General features: G+C 40.4%; 1 protein-coding gene across 1 annotated transcript in view; it reads right to left on the minus strand.

The window, feature by feature from the left end:
- Cpne3 (copine 3) overlaps positions 1–6,009 on the minus strand; it is a 41,916-nt gene extending 35,907 nt beyond the window's left edge. Inside the window, exon 1 of the mRNA XM_048358500.1 lies at positions 5,907–6,009. The gene's annotated coding sequence lies outside the window, so the exon portion shown is untranslated. The remainder of the gene's footprint in view (positions 1–5,906) is intronic.
- Between the last annotated feature and the right edge of the window lie 7,166 nt (positions 6,010–13,175).

The following is a 13,175-nucleotide window of genomic DNA, read 5'->3' on the forward strand; positions in this document are numbered from 1 at the left end:
ACTAAGTAAATGCAGCAGCAGGAGGAAGTGAGTTTTATGTCCCCATAGATTCTCACATTTTAAGTTCTCATTATATGACAGCAAAAAGAATCCGTTTTTAATACCATTTGTTTTTCCAAAAGTGTTTATAGGCACTAGAGATGTAGCTTTTATTAGTAGAGCATGTGCTTAGCCCTGTCCCTAAACTTGTCTCCCAAGTTTTAAAGAAAGAAAAGATTTAAACTATCACTAGTAGCTGGGTACCAGTAGCTCACACATGTACTTGTAGCTATTCAGGAGGCTGCAATCAGAGGATTGCAATTTAAAGCTAGAACAGGCAGAAAAGTCTGTGAGACTCTATCTTCAATTAAGCACCAAAAAAGCTGGAAGTGGAGCCATGGCTCAAGTGATAGAGCACTAGACTTGAGCAAAAAGACTCAGGAACACTGCCTAGGCCATGAATTCAAGTCCCAGGACCAGCACCAAATAAAAGTAAATACAGTTTTATCTTGATGTCATTGCTACAAAGTGAGCTATCAACTAAGGCTCTTTCCTTAATTTCTCTAAAAACTGATGTCCTTAAAATGTATTATCCTATTCTATGACTCAAAGCAGGCTATAGAGATTACTAAATATGCTTTTCAAGTTATATTATTTTTTCCTGTCTTGCCACTGCATATATATTTGAAAAAAGCATTAACTGATTGGATTTTTCAGTTCCATCAAAGGAACAGTACATTATAGTTCACTTAGAGAAGTGAGAAGCAATGACAATATCTCAGTATTGTCTCACCTTGTTAAGCAAGCACCTTGGCAAAACTGGCTATAAAATATTTACAGAGCCAATCATCATTTACTCTCTATAAAAATCAAAGTTGTACCCTGAAGCTAAAAATCCTAGGGCATTCATGAAACATATTAAATAAGGCCTTACTAAAGGCTGGCTATACAACAGGCAGTGTGAACAGTATAGCAGGGCACATCCATGTTGAGACTAAAATCCCTGGGGCTCTTACCTACCTTCAAAGTATTGTAAGAATTTTTCACCTTGTGGATTTTTCTCCCAGATGTTGAGCCAGCTCAACCTACCCTAGTGCCTACGATGTTCTGACTCTAAATGCTCACCTCTTAAAGCTTGGCTCCCTCTCTTCTCTCCTCATTGAATATGTAGAATGTTTAACTAGAAAAAGACAAGCATTTTACCTTTTATCACTATGTGCATTCTCCAGTGTATGGTGAACAATGATATAAAAGTTCCTTAGGATAAAAGCTGCAACAGCAACTACTTTTACTGTTAAACTGTCTGTATGTCTTAAGCAGGGCAGTACTGGTGGCTATACCTGTAATCCTAGTGATTTGGCAAGCTGAGACCTGAGGATCACACTTCAAAGCCATCCTTGGCACAAAAGTTCAAGATACTCTTACTTCTAGTTTACCACCTCAAAGCCAGAAGTAGAGGCACACAGACTTGAGTGAAAAATCCAAGGGAAACCATCCAAGCCTTGAGTTTAAGCTCCAGTACCAGCACAAAATAAATAAGCAAAAGTAATAAGTAAATAAAACAAAACACACAGATGATGTCCTTATCATTCCCAACATTAACGAATAAATAAATAAAAGCATGCATATTAAGTAAAGACTATGGAAATATCTTGACATTTTCAGATTTCAAGAATATTCATTTCCTGATTGCTTAGCAAACACAATTCAGCTGTTTAATTTTCTGGCAAATCTTCCATATTTTCCAGTCATGAATAATTGAATCATACAGCTCGCTCATTCAGCAAATACTTATGGAATGCATACTATGTGACAGAGATTACTCTGAGGTGCTGGGGAACCAACAAAGAGGAAAACAGACAATAAACAAAATTTGTACTCTGTAGAGGGCATAGGGAAACAGATAACAATACTGGTAAAGCAATAAAATAGCATGTTACGTAGCAGTTAAGTGCTAATGAGAAAGAGCAAGAGGAACAAGAAGTATTCAAAGTGAGATGCAACTATATGTATTTGAGAAACTTTTTTGATAATGCCTTCAGGAAGTATTTGTTTTGCTTTTCACTTCTTTGGTTTAAAAAAGTTCTGAACCTTTAACAAATTGAAAAAATGTGCACCAACAAGTTTCTCTTTACATTTGTAGACATATCTTTTAACATGTACTAATTATCATCTTAAAGTCTAGAAGCAAGGGAAACTAAAAGCTTCAAAACATCTAAGTAGCTGATAGTGTATTGCAACCTAACCACTGCTTTGGTAATTACCACAGGAGCTAGACACAATACATTCATTTGGTAAGAGGATATTTCAAAAGGACTTATTAACACAACTGTACAGTATTTCCTTTCATTTTTGATAAGCAAATTGTATTATGACACTACCTTTCTAATGTATATATTAATAAATTGACTATTGACTGATTTCCCTGTCATTAAATCTGTGATCACATTTTGCTATTATATGTGTATATATATCAAAAGAATACATGAACAGCCTGTCCCAAAGAACTCTATTATCAGCCCACATCCAATATCCTTCTAACACATTTGTAAATATAGTTATCAGAACCTTATTAAATGTATACATAATAACTGTTTGATAATCACTATCAGAACCTTAAATAACATTATTTAATTAAGTCTAGGTGGTAATTTAAACCTCCTTCTTGGCCAATACTTTAAGAAATTTCATTAGCCTAGCATTAGTGGCTCACACCTATGCAGGAGGCTGAAATCTAAGGATTGAGGTTCAAAGCTAGCCTAGGAAGAAAAGTCATAAGCAGAAAAACCTATAAGACTCTTAACTCCAAAAAGGCCAAAAAAGGCAGAAGTGGAGGTGCAGCCCATGTGGTAGAATGCCAGCCTTGAGGGAAACAGCCAAACACAAATAACAAATAGTGTGGTTATACCCATACCAAAAAAAAAAACCTTCCAATCACATAATTTACTCAATGGATTTGGATTTTAACAGTCAGAAATCCTAATAAGATAAACAAGAACATAAAAGGGAAACATTGGTGGGAAGAAAGCTGGATTGTAAAGTGAAGGTAATGCAGGGTATGTGATGGCAATGTCCTCCTATTTTGGCCTTTTCCAGCTTGTTGAATACCATTGATTCTGTAAAGATCCACCTGAGAGATTATGCTTGGATAAACAGTGATGGCTCACTGTAATATTCAAAAGTCAAAATGTCTTGATATCACTTTTTCACTCTACACTATCTTTCTTAAGTTTTGCTGACAGGCATACATTTCTGGCATAATAAGTAACTAATGGAAAGGAAATTTGAGAATTAAAGAAAACACTTAATAGGAAAAAAAATTGATAACAAGAAGAAAGAAAAAATGTCAAAAATTTTTAAATACACTTAAAGCTATATAAAAGAGATGTCACTTGGTAGTAGAATACTTGCTGCCTAGAATGAGGCTTGAGGTTTGTTCTCAGTACCTCAAAAAAAAAACCCACATACATGCACACACACACTCACACGTGTGTGTGTGTGTGTGTGCATAACTAGGCTTGGTGCTATATAACTGTAATACCAGCATTGAGGAAGTAAAAGCAGATGGGTAGAAGATGGATCACAAGTTCAAATGCAGACTGTGCTAGACAGAGGGAGAGAGAGAGAGAGAGAGAGAGAGAGAGAGAGAGAGAGAGAGAGAGAGAGAGAGAGAGAGAGAGAGAGAGAGATAAACCAAAAAACTCTACAAAAAGTTGAAGGAACAAAACATTTACTATGAACTGGGTTTCTAAACAAGCTAACAAAATAAATATTCAGGGCAACAGAAATAGCATTATAAGTACTAAAATATTTTATTTACTGAGCAGTGCTGGGGATTGAATTTAGGGCCTCCTATGTGGTATATAAGAGCCATTCCCCAGCCCAATAAAATATTTTAAAATGTGTAATTGCTAGACTGCCTTAAATTTATGTGGAAAGGAAGAGCATTGCTATAAGATGTTCACTGTTACAGGTAAAAGTGGAAGAAGTATCATTAAGATATCCCAGAGGCAAAGAATTCCTGGAACCTTCTTTTCGTGGGGGGCAAGACCAAAGAGGAGAAATCCTGAAAGAAATGGCATACTTCATTTTGCCATATACCTTTTGGTCTGAGAACCAGAAATTCAATTCCATAAAACATCTAGAGAATCTCAAAATGGTCCAATCCTGGAGGCTGGCCCTTTAAAGCTTTCCAGCCCAGATTAGGATACTTTTTGCCAATGCATCGACCCAAAGGAACTATCTTTTTAAAAGTTCTCACAAAAGCAAAATTAATTAATTAAAGCAAACTAAATACCTGAGAACCACAGATTCATATCTGAGACATCTATTGGTGTGGTCTAATTGCCCTCACAAGTCAGAAGTCCACAGTTCTCTTCTCCCATCCTTTGCCATTTTCCTCTACCTGTCCTCTCAGGCCTTTACAGGATTTGTGGAGAGGAGGCTGGCAGCACTCACAGTTGGAGTCTGCCGATTCCAATTAATGGCCACAGCAGGAGGAAAGTAAGAGTAGCTTACCACTATGTGCCAGGCACTCTCCTAAGTGTTTTACAAATACAAATTTTGCTAAATCCTCTGAACAGCTCTGTGACACAGCAGGTACTTATCTCTGTTTTACAAATGCATAGACATGCTCTAAAAGGTTAAGTATCCTGCTTCAGATCAGACAACTAACGCACTTCAAAGCATAAATTTGAAAGGAGACAGATGTCTGTCTTATCCAAAGAATAATTCTCCTTTACTTAAATCCTAAGACTGGTTGCCCTAAATCCATACGGACCTAATGCAAGCCCTGCCACACTGAGTTTCCTGGGGATATGAAATAGGTAACAACAGCACTTAAGTGTTCATGAGCATTATCTAGCAGAGCAGAGTTGTAAGACACTGTAATCAATCACTGCTATATTTAACACCACTTTTCCCTCTGATTATGCATTTCAGAGGCAGCCATGAAAAGGTAACAGTAAGAAGCAGCAAACGTTAGAGATAACCATCAATGCATGGGGAACAAACTAATGGTCACTTGGCTTACACACGTTTCTGGCACCATAGCACTTCCTCCACGCCCGTTTTGTAGAGTCCAGGGCACTGGACAGAATTTCGAAGCAGGAACAAGTACCCCCGGGGTTGCTAGAATACTATTCCTCCAAGGCCTGGATTTACTCCGAAATCAGTTGCTCACCTTTGTCCATCTCACCTGGCAGCTACTCCGAGAGGGCTCTGAAGCGCGCATGCCCGCTTCATCTGGCTCGCCAGCAGCGTGGCGTAGTGGCCCTACTCCACTCTCCCCGGGTGATCTGGGGACATTTCGCCATTCCCCACCCCCCCTCCCCTAGGACACACACCTGACTCTCCCCTCCCTGCGGGTCCCCAGCACCGCCCGTTCAGGTGCACGAGCTCCGCGACCAGGAGGCCTTTGCGGCCAAGGTCTGAGATCCGGGGCCGGGCTCCTCCTGGGGGCGCTAGCGAACCCTCGCTTTTCTCTCTTACTGTCTCTCTCTCCCTATTATTTATTTATTTTGCCAGTCCTGGGGCTTGAACTCAAGGATCTGGGCCACACACAGCTCTACTTCCAGCGTTATGGTAGTTTATTGGAGATAAGGGTCTCACAAACTTTCCTGCCCGGGCTAGCTTCGAATACCAATCCTCAGTTCTCCTAGGTAACTGGGGTTACAGGCGTGAGCCGCCGAAGCCCGGCTCGAACCCCTGCTTTAGCAGGCCGCGGACTCGCTGGCAGCAGCTCCCGGGGCCCAGGGCTGAGCACTCCCAGCGCAAAGCCAGGCGGCCCGGCTGCGCGCAGCCTGCGGCCCGGCCTCCCTCAACCAGGAAGATCTTCCCTACCCCAAGAAGCCGGTGGGTAGCGGAGGGGTGGGGGGTGGGGGGTTGGCGCACCCGCCCCGGGGCTGGGGCGGCCCGCACTCACGCACCGACGCACTGGAGGGAAGCCTGGCGAAGATAGTGGAAAGGTAGAGTCCTCAAGGCTGCCGCGGCCGCCCGGGGTTTACAGGAACCTGGGGCTGGACGGACAGATGGGCGGGGTCGGGAGGGCAGGGCGGGGGCCGCGGAGGGTGGGGACAGGGGAGGAGGAGGGAAGAGGGGGGGGAAGGAGCGAAGGGGTGGAAGAAGGAAGGGAGGGGGCGGGACCTGCCACTTCCAGCCCACACTGTTCCTACCACTAACTCTGCCAGATTTTAGTAAACTTCCTGCCGGTAAGCTGTTTTGGGGATTTGGGGATTTTTCATTTTTTGTCGACCACGGGGCTTGAACTCAAGGCCTGGGCACTGTCCCTGAGCGTTTCTGCACGCTCTACCACTTTGAGCCACAGCGCCACTTACCGTTTTATGGTGGTTAACTGGAGGTAAGAGTCTCAAGGTCCTTCCTGCCCTGGCTGTCTGGGAACCATGATCCTCAGAGCTAAGGCTTTTGAGTAACTAGTATTACAGGCCTGAGCCACCAGCGCCTGGCCAGTAAGTTATTTGAAAAGCTATTCAGTTCAACACTGTTCAAAAAGAAATGTACTTGTTACCTGACTTAATGTTAGCTCTGTCCATTACCTTTACAATAACATTTAAGTTAAAAAATAAAAGCTATTCGGGAGATCTTGTGAACTCCAAACCAAAAGTTGATTGTAAACATTAATAAGGGGATGCATCTAGAAAAAATTCCTGAAGAATGAAGAATGAAAATACGAGAGAGAGTGTGTGATTGGATTCACCCCAAACTTGATGCTACTACTCAACTAAGCAAACTACTGTGGAAGATAGTGATATTCTGCTTCAAAATTTATAACTTCTGCCCACAAAACAGGAAAAAATAAATCAAATACTTGGAAATTATTTGCCACAATTTGACAAGGATTAGTTCATTTACTTAACAGGCGACAGGGAAACAAAATTACACCATAGAAATGGGCAAAAAATAATATTCAATATTGTACAAGTGAAAAATGAAAAAGCTATGGACCAAACATTGTTGTAGATTCCTGCTAAATGAGTGAGCCTGACAGGAGATTTTGTACTAAAAGATGAGCAAATAATATGTTATTAAAGACCAAAGAGGTCTCACACAGCAACCAGTGTCAAGAGGAAAGGATACAGAGAACTGTGATAGAGAAGGACTTGTAGATAAAAACAGGGACTTATTTAGACTGGGGATGTGAAAGACTTTCTAAGATGGTATTTGATCTGACACTTCAAATGATAAGAAGGAAAGCTGAGTGCTGGTGGCTCATGCCTGTAATCCTGTCTACTCAGGAGCCTGAGATCTGAGGATCATGGCTCAAGCCAGCTCAGACAGGAAAGTCCATGAGACTTGCATCTCTAATTAACCACCAAAAAGCCAGAAGTGGAGCTGTGGCTCAAGAGGTAGAGCATTAAACTGGAGCACAAAAGCTTAGTGACAGCTCCCAGGCCCAAAGTTCAAGCAGGGACCAGCAAGGGGGTGGCGGGGGAGGCAAAGCCTGGGACACAGCCAGACAGCCAGACACTGGTGGCTCACACCTGTTATCCTAGATACTCAGGAGGTTGAGATCTGAGGATCATGGTTCAAAGCCATGAGACAGTCCCAGAGAGTCTCCAATTAACCACCAAAATGCCAGGAGTGGAGTGGTAGCTCAAATGATAGAGAGCTAGCACTGAGTGAAAAAGCTAAAGCTAAGTGATAGTTTCCAGATTCTGAGTTCAAGCCCCAGTGCCAGCACTAACTAAACAAAGGAATGAATAAGTAATAAATTTAAAAAGCTAGCCACCTGTGGCTCACTCATATAATCCTAGCTACTGAGAAGGTTGAGAACTAAGGATCACAGTTCAAAGTTAGACTGAGCAGGAAAGTCTTGAGACTCTGATATCCAATTAACCACCAAAAAGCCAGAAGTAGCACTATGGCTTAAGTGGTAGACTGCTAGCCTTGGGCAAAAAAGCTCAAGAAGCCCAGGCCCTGAGTTAAAGTCCCCAAATCAGTACTAAAATACAAAATAAACAAATATCTAGGGGTATAAGAATTGTAGGAGGGACAGAGGCAAGAAAAAGGCCAACAGAGTGCAAGAAGAGAGCAAGGCCTTTGTGGCTGGAATAGAGTTGAGATGAAAAGAGATTTATTTATTTTATTTCCTAAGGTTGCTGGCTCTATTTTTTGTTTCTAAATTTAAATAAATGTCCTCAGACACCACTAATTTAATTTTCAAAATTCCCATAATACACAATATCTATAACTAACTTTCAACTTCTATCTTCACTAGACTAATCAGAGAGTAGAGGCAGCTTTATGCTTTTAGCCAAAAAAGCCATTTATTTTTGGCACTGTGTCTTTGAATACATATGCCAAAGCTATTGAATGAATTTATTCATTCTCCTCAACAAGAGTCTAAAATTCCATTCTACTTTTGTTTTTACTCATTCACTTACTAATTGGACAAGTGTTGAATGCATGTTATATAACAGATATAATGAGATGTAGAAACAAAAATATAGGACTTAATGTCTGATAGAGAGTTAAATGTGTATTGAAATAAATGAGATTTTACAAACACTTACCTAGATTTTCTACCTCATAGGTTGTTCTTATCTCCATTGTGTTTCAATCCTTATAAATCCCAGAAGTTTTTGTTTGTTTTCTTGCTTTCTTTGTTGCCTTGGGGGTTTTGTTTTGTGATTGTTTTGCATTTTTGTTTTTGGAGATGGGTTTCACTATTGTAACTCTGGATATGCTTGAATTCTCAATGTTGTTCAGGCTGGCCTCAAACTCATGACCGTCCTACCACTGCCTCCAAAGTGCTATGATTACTGGTGTGAACCACACCACTCACTTTGCTAGTTTTTAAACACTGAAGTACCCCAGGGATTGGTTCTTGGATCTTTTCTTTTTTCTGTCTTCATTCATATCTTTAGTTACTGTACAACCTCAAAGATTTCAATATCATCTGTTCTTTCTTTCTTTCTTTCTTTCTTTCTTTCTTTCTCTCTTTCTTTCTTTCTTTCTTTTTTACTTGTTGAGATAGGAGTATCTCTAGCCATTTGCCTGGGCTGGTCTCAAATCAAAATTAGTTGTATTAGCCAACTGTCCCATCATGCATTTTAAATCTATGCATTTCAAAATATGTGCAGTTGCAAAGTCCTAATGAAGTTCCTCTCCAAAGCACTTCTCCTACATTCTTCTCTTTCCAAAGTAATGGAAAATCCTTCTTCTGCTGTTTGGCCTACACTTGCCTAGCAGCATAATGTCCTGATACCAACCTAGCAGACTGGAGTTGGTGCAGATGTGTGTGTATGCGTGTGTGTGTTTGTGTGTGTGTGTGCACATGCACGCATGCACGTGCCTATGGTGTGACCTCCTGGGGCTTCAATTCAAGACCTGGGCACTGTCTCTGAGCTTCTGCTCAAGAGTAGTGCTCTGCCACTTGAGCTACAGCTCTGTGTCCAGCTTTTTGATGGTTAATTGGAGAAAGGAGTTTCATGGACTTCATGCCCCTGTTGGCTTTGAACAAGGAATCTCAGATCTCAGCCTCCTGAGCATTTAGGATTATAGGCCTGAGCCACTAGTGTTCAGTGGCTCTTCGACTCTTCTTCCATACCACTGATAGAGCACACCAGGTGTCAAAGATGTGCTAACCCTGTCAGCTCTATCCAAACATATTCAGATTCTGACCATATCTCTTCCGGTGTAGTCCAAGTCATTGCCATTGCTTTCTAGACTAGCAAGTGCTTCTTACATGCTTTGCTTTAGTCTGTTTTCAAAAGGATCTAATTAAAATGTAAATTAATCTGATGTGGGTAGCTCATGCCTATAATCCTAGCTACTCAAGAGGCTGAGATCTAAGAATTTGGCTTGAAGTCATTCTGAGCAGCAAAGTCTGTGAGACTCTTATCTCCAATAAACTACTAAAAAATGCCAGATGTGGCACTGTGATTCAAGTGGTAAAATACTAGCCTTGAGCTAACAAAACTCAGACAAAGCAACCAGGCACAGAGTTCAAGCCTCAGGATTGGCAAAAAAAAAAAAAAGTAAATTAAATCATGCTATAATCATACACAAAAACATCAAAATTCTTACAATGGCCTATAAATTTCTACAGTACTTGGCACTTATCTCATTTGTGATCTCTGATATTCTCCTTGTTCGCTCTATTCCATCTATGGTGGACTTACTTTTCATGTAAAACACCATTTGCCTTCCCATAGCAGGTCTTTACATTTTCTTTCCCTTCCACACAAAACACTCAGCTCATAAATAGCCTCATGGTTCACTTTTTCTTTGGTTCTTTATTTAAAAGTTTTCAGTATGTTTTTTTTTCTGTCTATCACCTAACTTCTGGGCTGAAGGAGTCATTCACAGGTATAGAGTACTTGCCTACCAATATGATGTCCTGGGATCAATCTCTAGTACTGTGGAAAAAAATGCCGTAAGATTGCAAGTAAATAGTTATTGCAAATAGGAAATATTTCTGTTTTATTGTCCTTGTTAGCATTTACCAACATATACCATATTATATCTTTTGATATTTATGTTGTTTATATATTTCCTCAACTAAAATATGTGCTCTACTAGGAACTGTTCTGCTAACTGCTTCTAGAAGAATATTAGGCATATTGCAGGTACATAATATATATTTCCTGAGCAAATGGAGAATTTGTGCAAGCTTAGTATGAGCAAAATATCACATATGGCCATTAACATCACACTACAGTGAAGATATGTGTTACCAATCATCATCAACCATGTCTCCAAAATGTAACTCCAGATTAACATCATACAAGTAAAACTGAAATTATATTATGTGTTTAACATAAAGAAAATGAAAGTATATTAGGAAGAAATAAAAGCATTTTCTTTGAAGAACTGACATTTAAGCTGAGAGCTAATGGGAAGCTGGGAATATGGCCTAGTGGCAAGAGTGCTTGACTTGTATACGTGAAGCCCTGGGTTCAGATCCCCAATACCACGTATATAGAAAACAGCCAGATGGCGCAAATGCAGAGTGCTATCCTTGAGCAAAGAGAAGCCAGGTACAGTGCTCAGGCCCTGAGTCCAAGCCCCAGGACTGGCAAACAAAAAAACAAAAAACAAAACGGAGAGCTAATAGGTAAATAGAAATTAGTGGTCTGCAGAATATGATGTGGGGTAAAGGAGGAAAGGTATCAGGTGGCAGAATGGAAAAGATTGCTGACAGAATATCACATTGGCTCATTTTGAGAAAGAAAAGATTATCATGAGGCTCACTGAAGTAAAGAAAACTGTGTGTGTGTGTGTGTGTGTGTGTGTGTGTGTGTGTAAGAAGAGGAGGGAGGAAAGGATAAGGGGTAGAGGGAGAGGGAGAATGAGAGACTAAAGAGGAGAGTGCAAGATAGCAGATAGCATTGGTTAATTGGGTAGGATATAGTGTAGCAGAAATGATTTTAAACAATGGGGATTAAATGTCCTAATTTACCTCTTTTCTTGTCAGTGCTGGAGATCACACCTAGGCACCCTGTCACTGAGTGATATTAGCAATCCTTTTAATCTCCCTTTTAAATGGATCCTGATTCATGCTGGGGTTGTAGCTCAGTAGCAAAGCACCAGTTTAGTATGCACAGGTACTGGGTTTGATCCTAAGCACAAAACTTTTTTTTTTTTTAAATCTGCTTTTCCAGTATTTGAGCAAAATTTCATCAGAGGCCTCATTACATTAAACTATGAACAGGCTATGTCACAAAATGGTCCTGCCAAAAATTCATGCCCTGAGTCAAGTCATATGAAACAATCAACAAAACTTAAGGGACACTGTAAGCCAATGATTCTCAACCATCAAGAATATAGTGGGATTGACAGACACAACGCGGAAAATCAGAACTTTAAAACAAATATGTACCATGGAATATGGTGTAGCTCAGTGGTAGAGTACTTACCTAGCACAAGGTCCCATGTTTCTCCGCAGTACACACACACACACACACACACACACACACACACACTCTATCAGAAATGCAATTTCAGAATGGTCATGTCAAATATAGTATTTAGCAATATTGAGATTGCCATCAGCAGAAATAAGATAAAAGTAAAAGTAGTCCAGAAACTGAGGAAACTTATGTATTTTTGAAAAAAAGAACAAACATTTCCGAAACAAAGCAAATAGGATCCAGGCATGGTGACAAAAAACTCTAACTTGAGCACTTGGGAGGTGAAGGCAAGAGGACAGTAAGTTGAGGTCATCTTAAACCACACAGTGAGACCTTGTCTCCAAAACACCTTTCTAAATCCCAACCAATCAACCAAACAAACCCATTATCCAAGACAAAAACACAAATAGAGATATCACCTAATAAATCTTCAATAAATATGGCTGAAATGGTGAAGAGACAAGCCATACATCTTTTAAAAATCACTATCACTCTTTCCCATTGTATGTGTGTGTGTATGTGTGTATTCCAGTCTTCCAAGAAAAAAATCTACTAGCTTTTTGTCCTCTGTTATATTTAGTAACTTTCTTTTCTTTTACTATTGTTTTGCTATATTACTTCACAAGATAATTGGGAAGAACAAATGAAATAGGAGTCTACTTCACTATGTGTGTCAAAAAAATACCACATTAGGGCTGGGGATATGGCCTAGTGGCAAGAGTGCCTGCCTCGTATACATGAGGCCCTGGGTTCGATTCCCCAGTACCACTTATACAAAAAATGGCCAGAAGTGGCGCTGTGGCTCAAGTGGCAGAGTGCTAGCCTTGAGCAAGAAGAAGCCAAGGACAGTGCTCAGGCCCTGAGTCCAAGCCCCAGGACTGGTCAAAAAAAAAAAAATACCACATTGGGCTGGGGATATGGCCTAGTGGCAAGAGTGCTTGCCTCATATACATGAAGCCCTGGGTTCGATTCCCCAGCACCACATATATGGAAAACGGCCAGAAGTGGCAGAGTGCTAGCCTTGACCAAAAAGAAACCAGGGACAATGCTCAGGCCCTGAGTCCAAGCTCCAGGACTGGCCAAAAAAAAAAAAGAAATACCACATTGATAAAACCCATTTTTTAAAGCAATGACTACTTGCCTTTATATTCCACAAAATTCATCGTGTAGTCTATATAGAAGACATTCTTTCTGCAGCCTATTTTCACATACATCAATCTTAGAAGTAGGGAGCAATTTCCTTCATGACCTCCAAAGCTCCCATTCTAGAGGGAAAAGCTTTTAAGGTGAAACCTCAGGTCACATCTCTAACAGAGCTAGCTT

This window comes from Perognathus longimembris, chromosome 12, assembly GCF_023159225.1.
Source record: "Perognathus longimembris pacificus isolate PPM17 chromosome 12, ASM2315922v1, whole genome shotgun sequence".
NCBI lineage: Eukaryota > Metazoa > Chordata > Mammalia > Rodentia > Heteromyidae > Perognathus > Perognathus longimembris.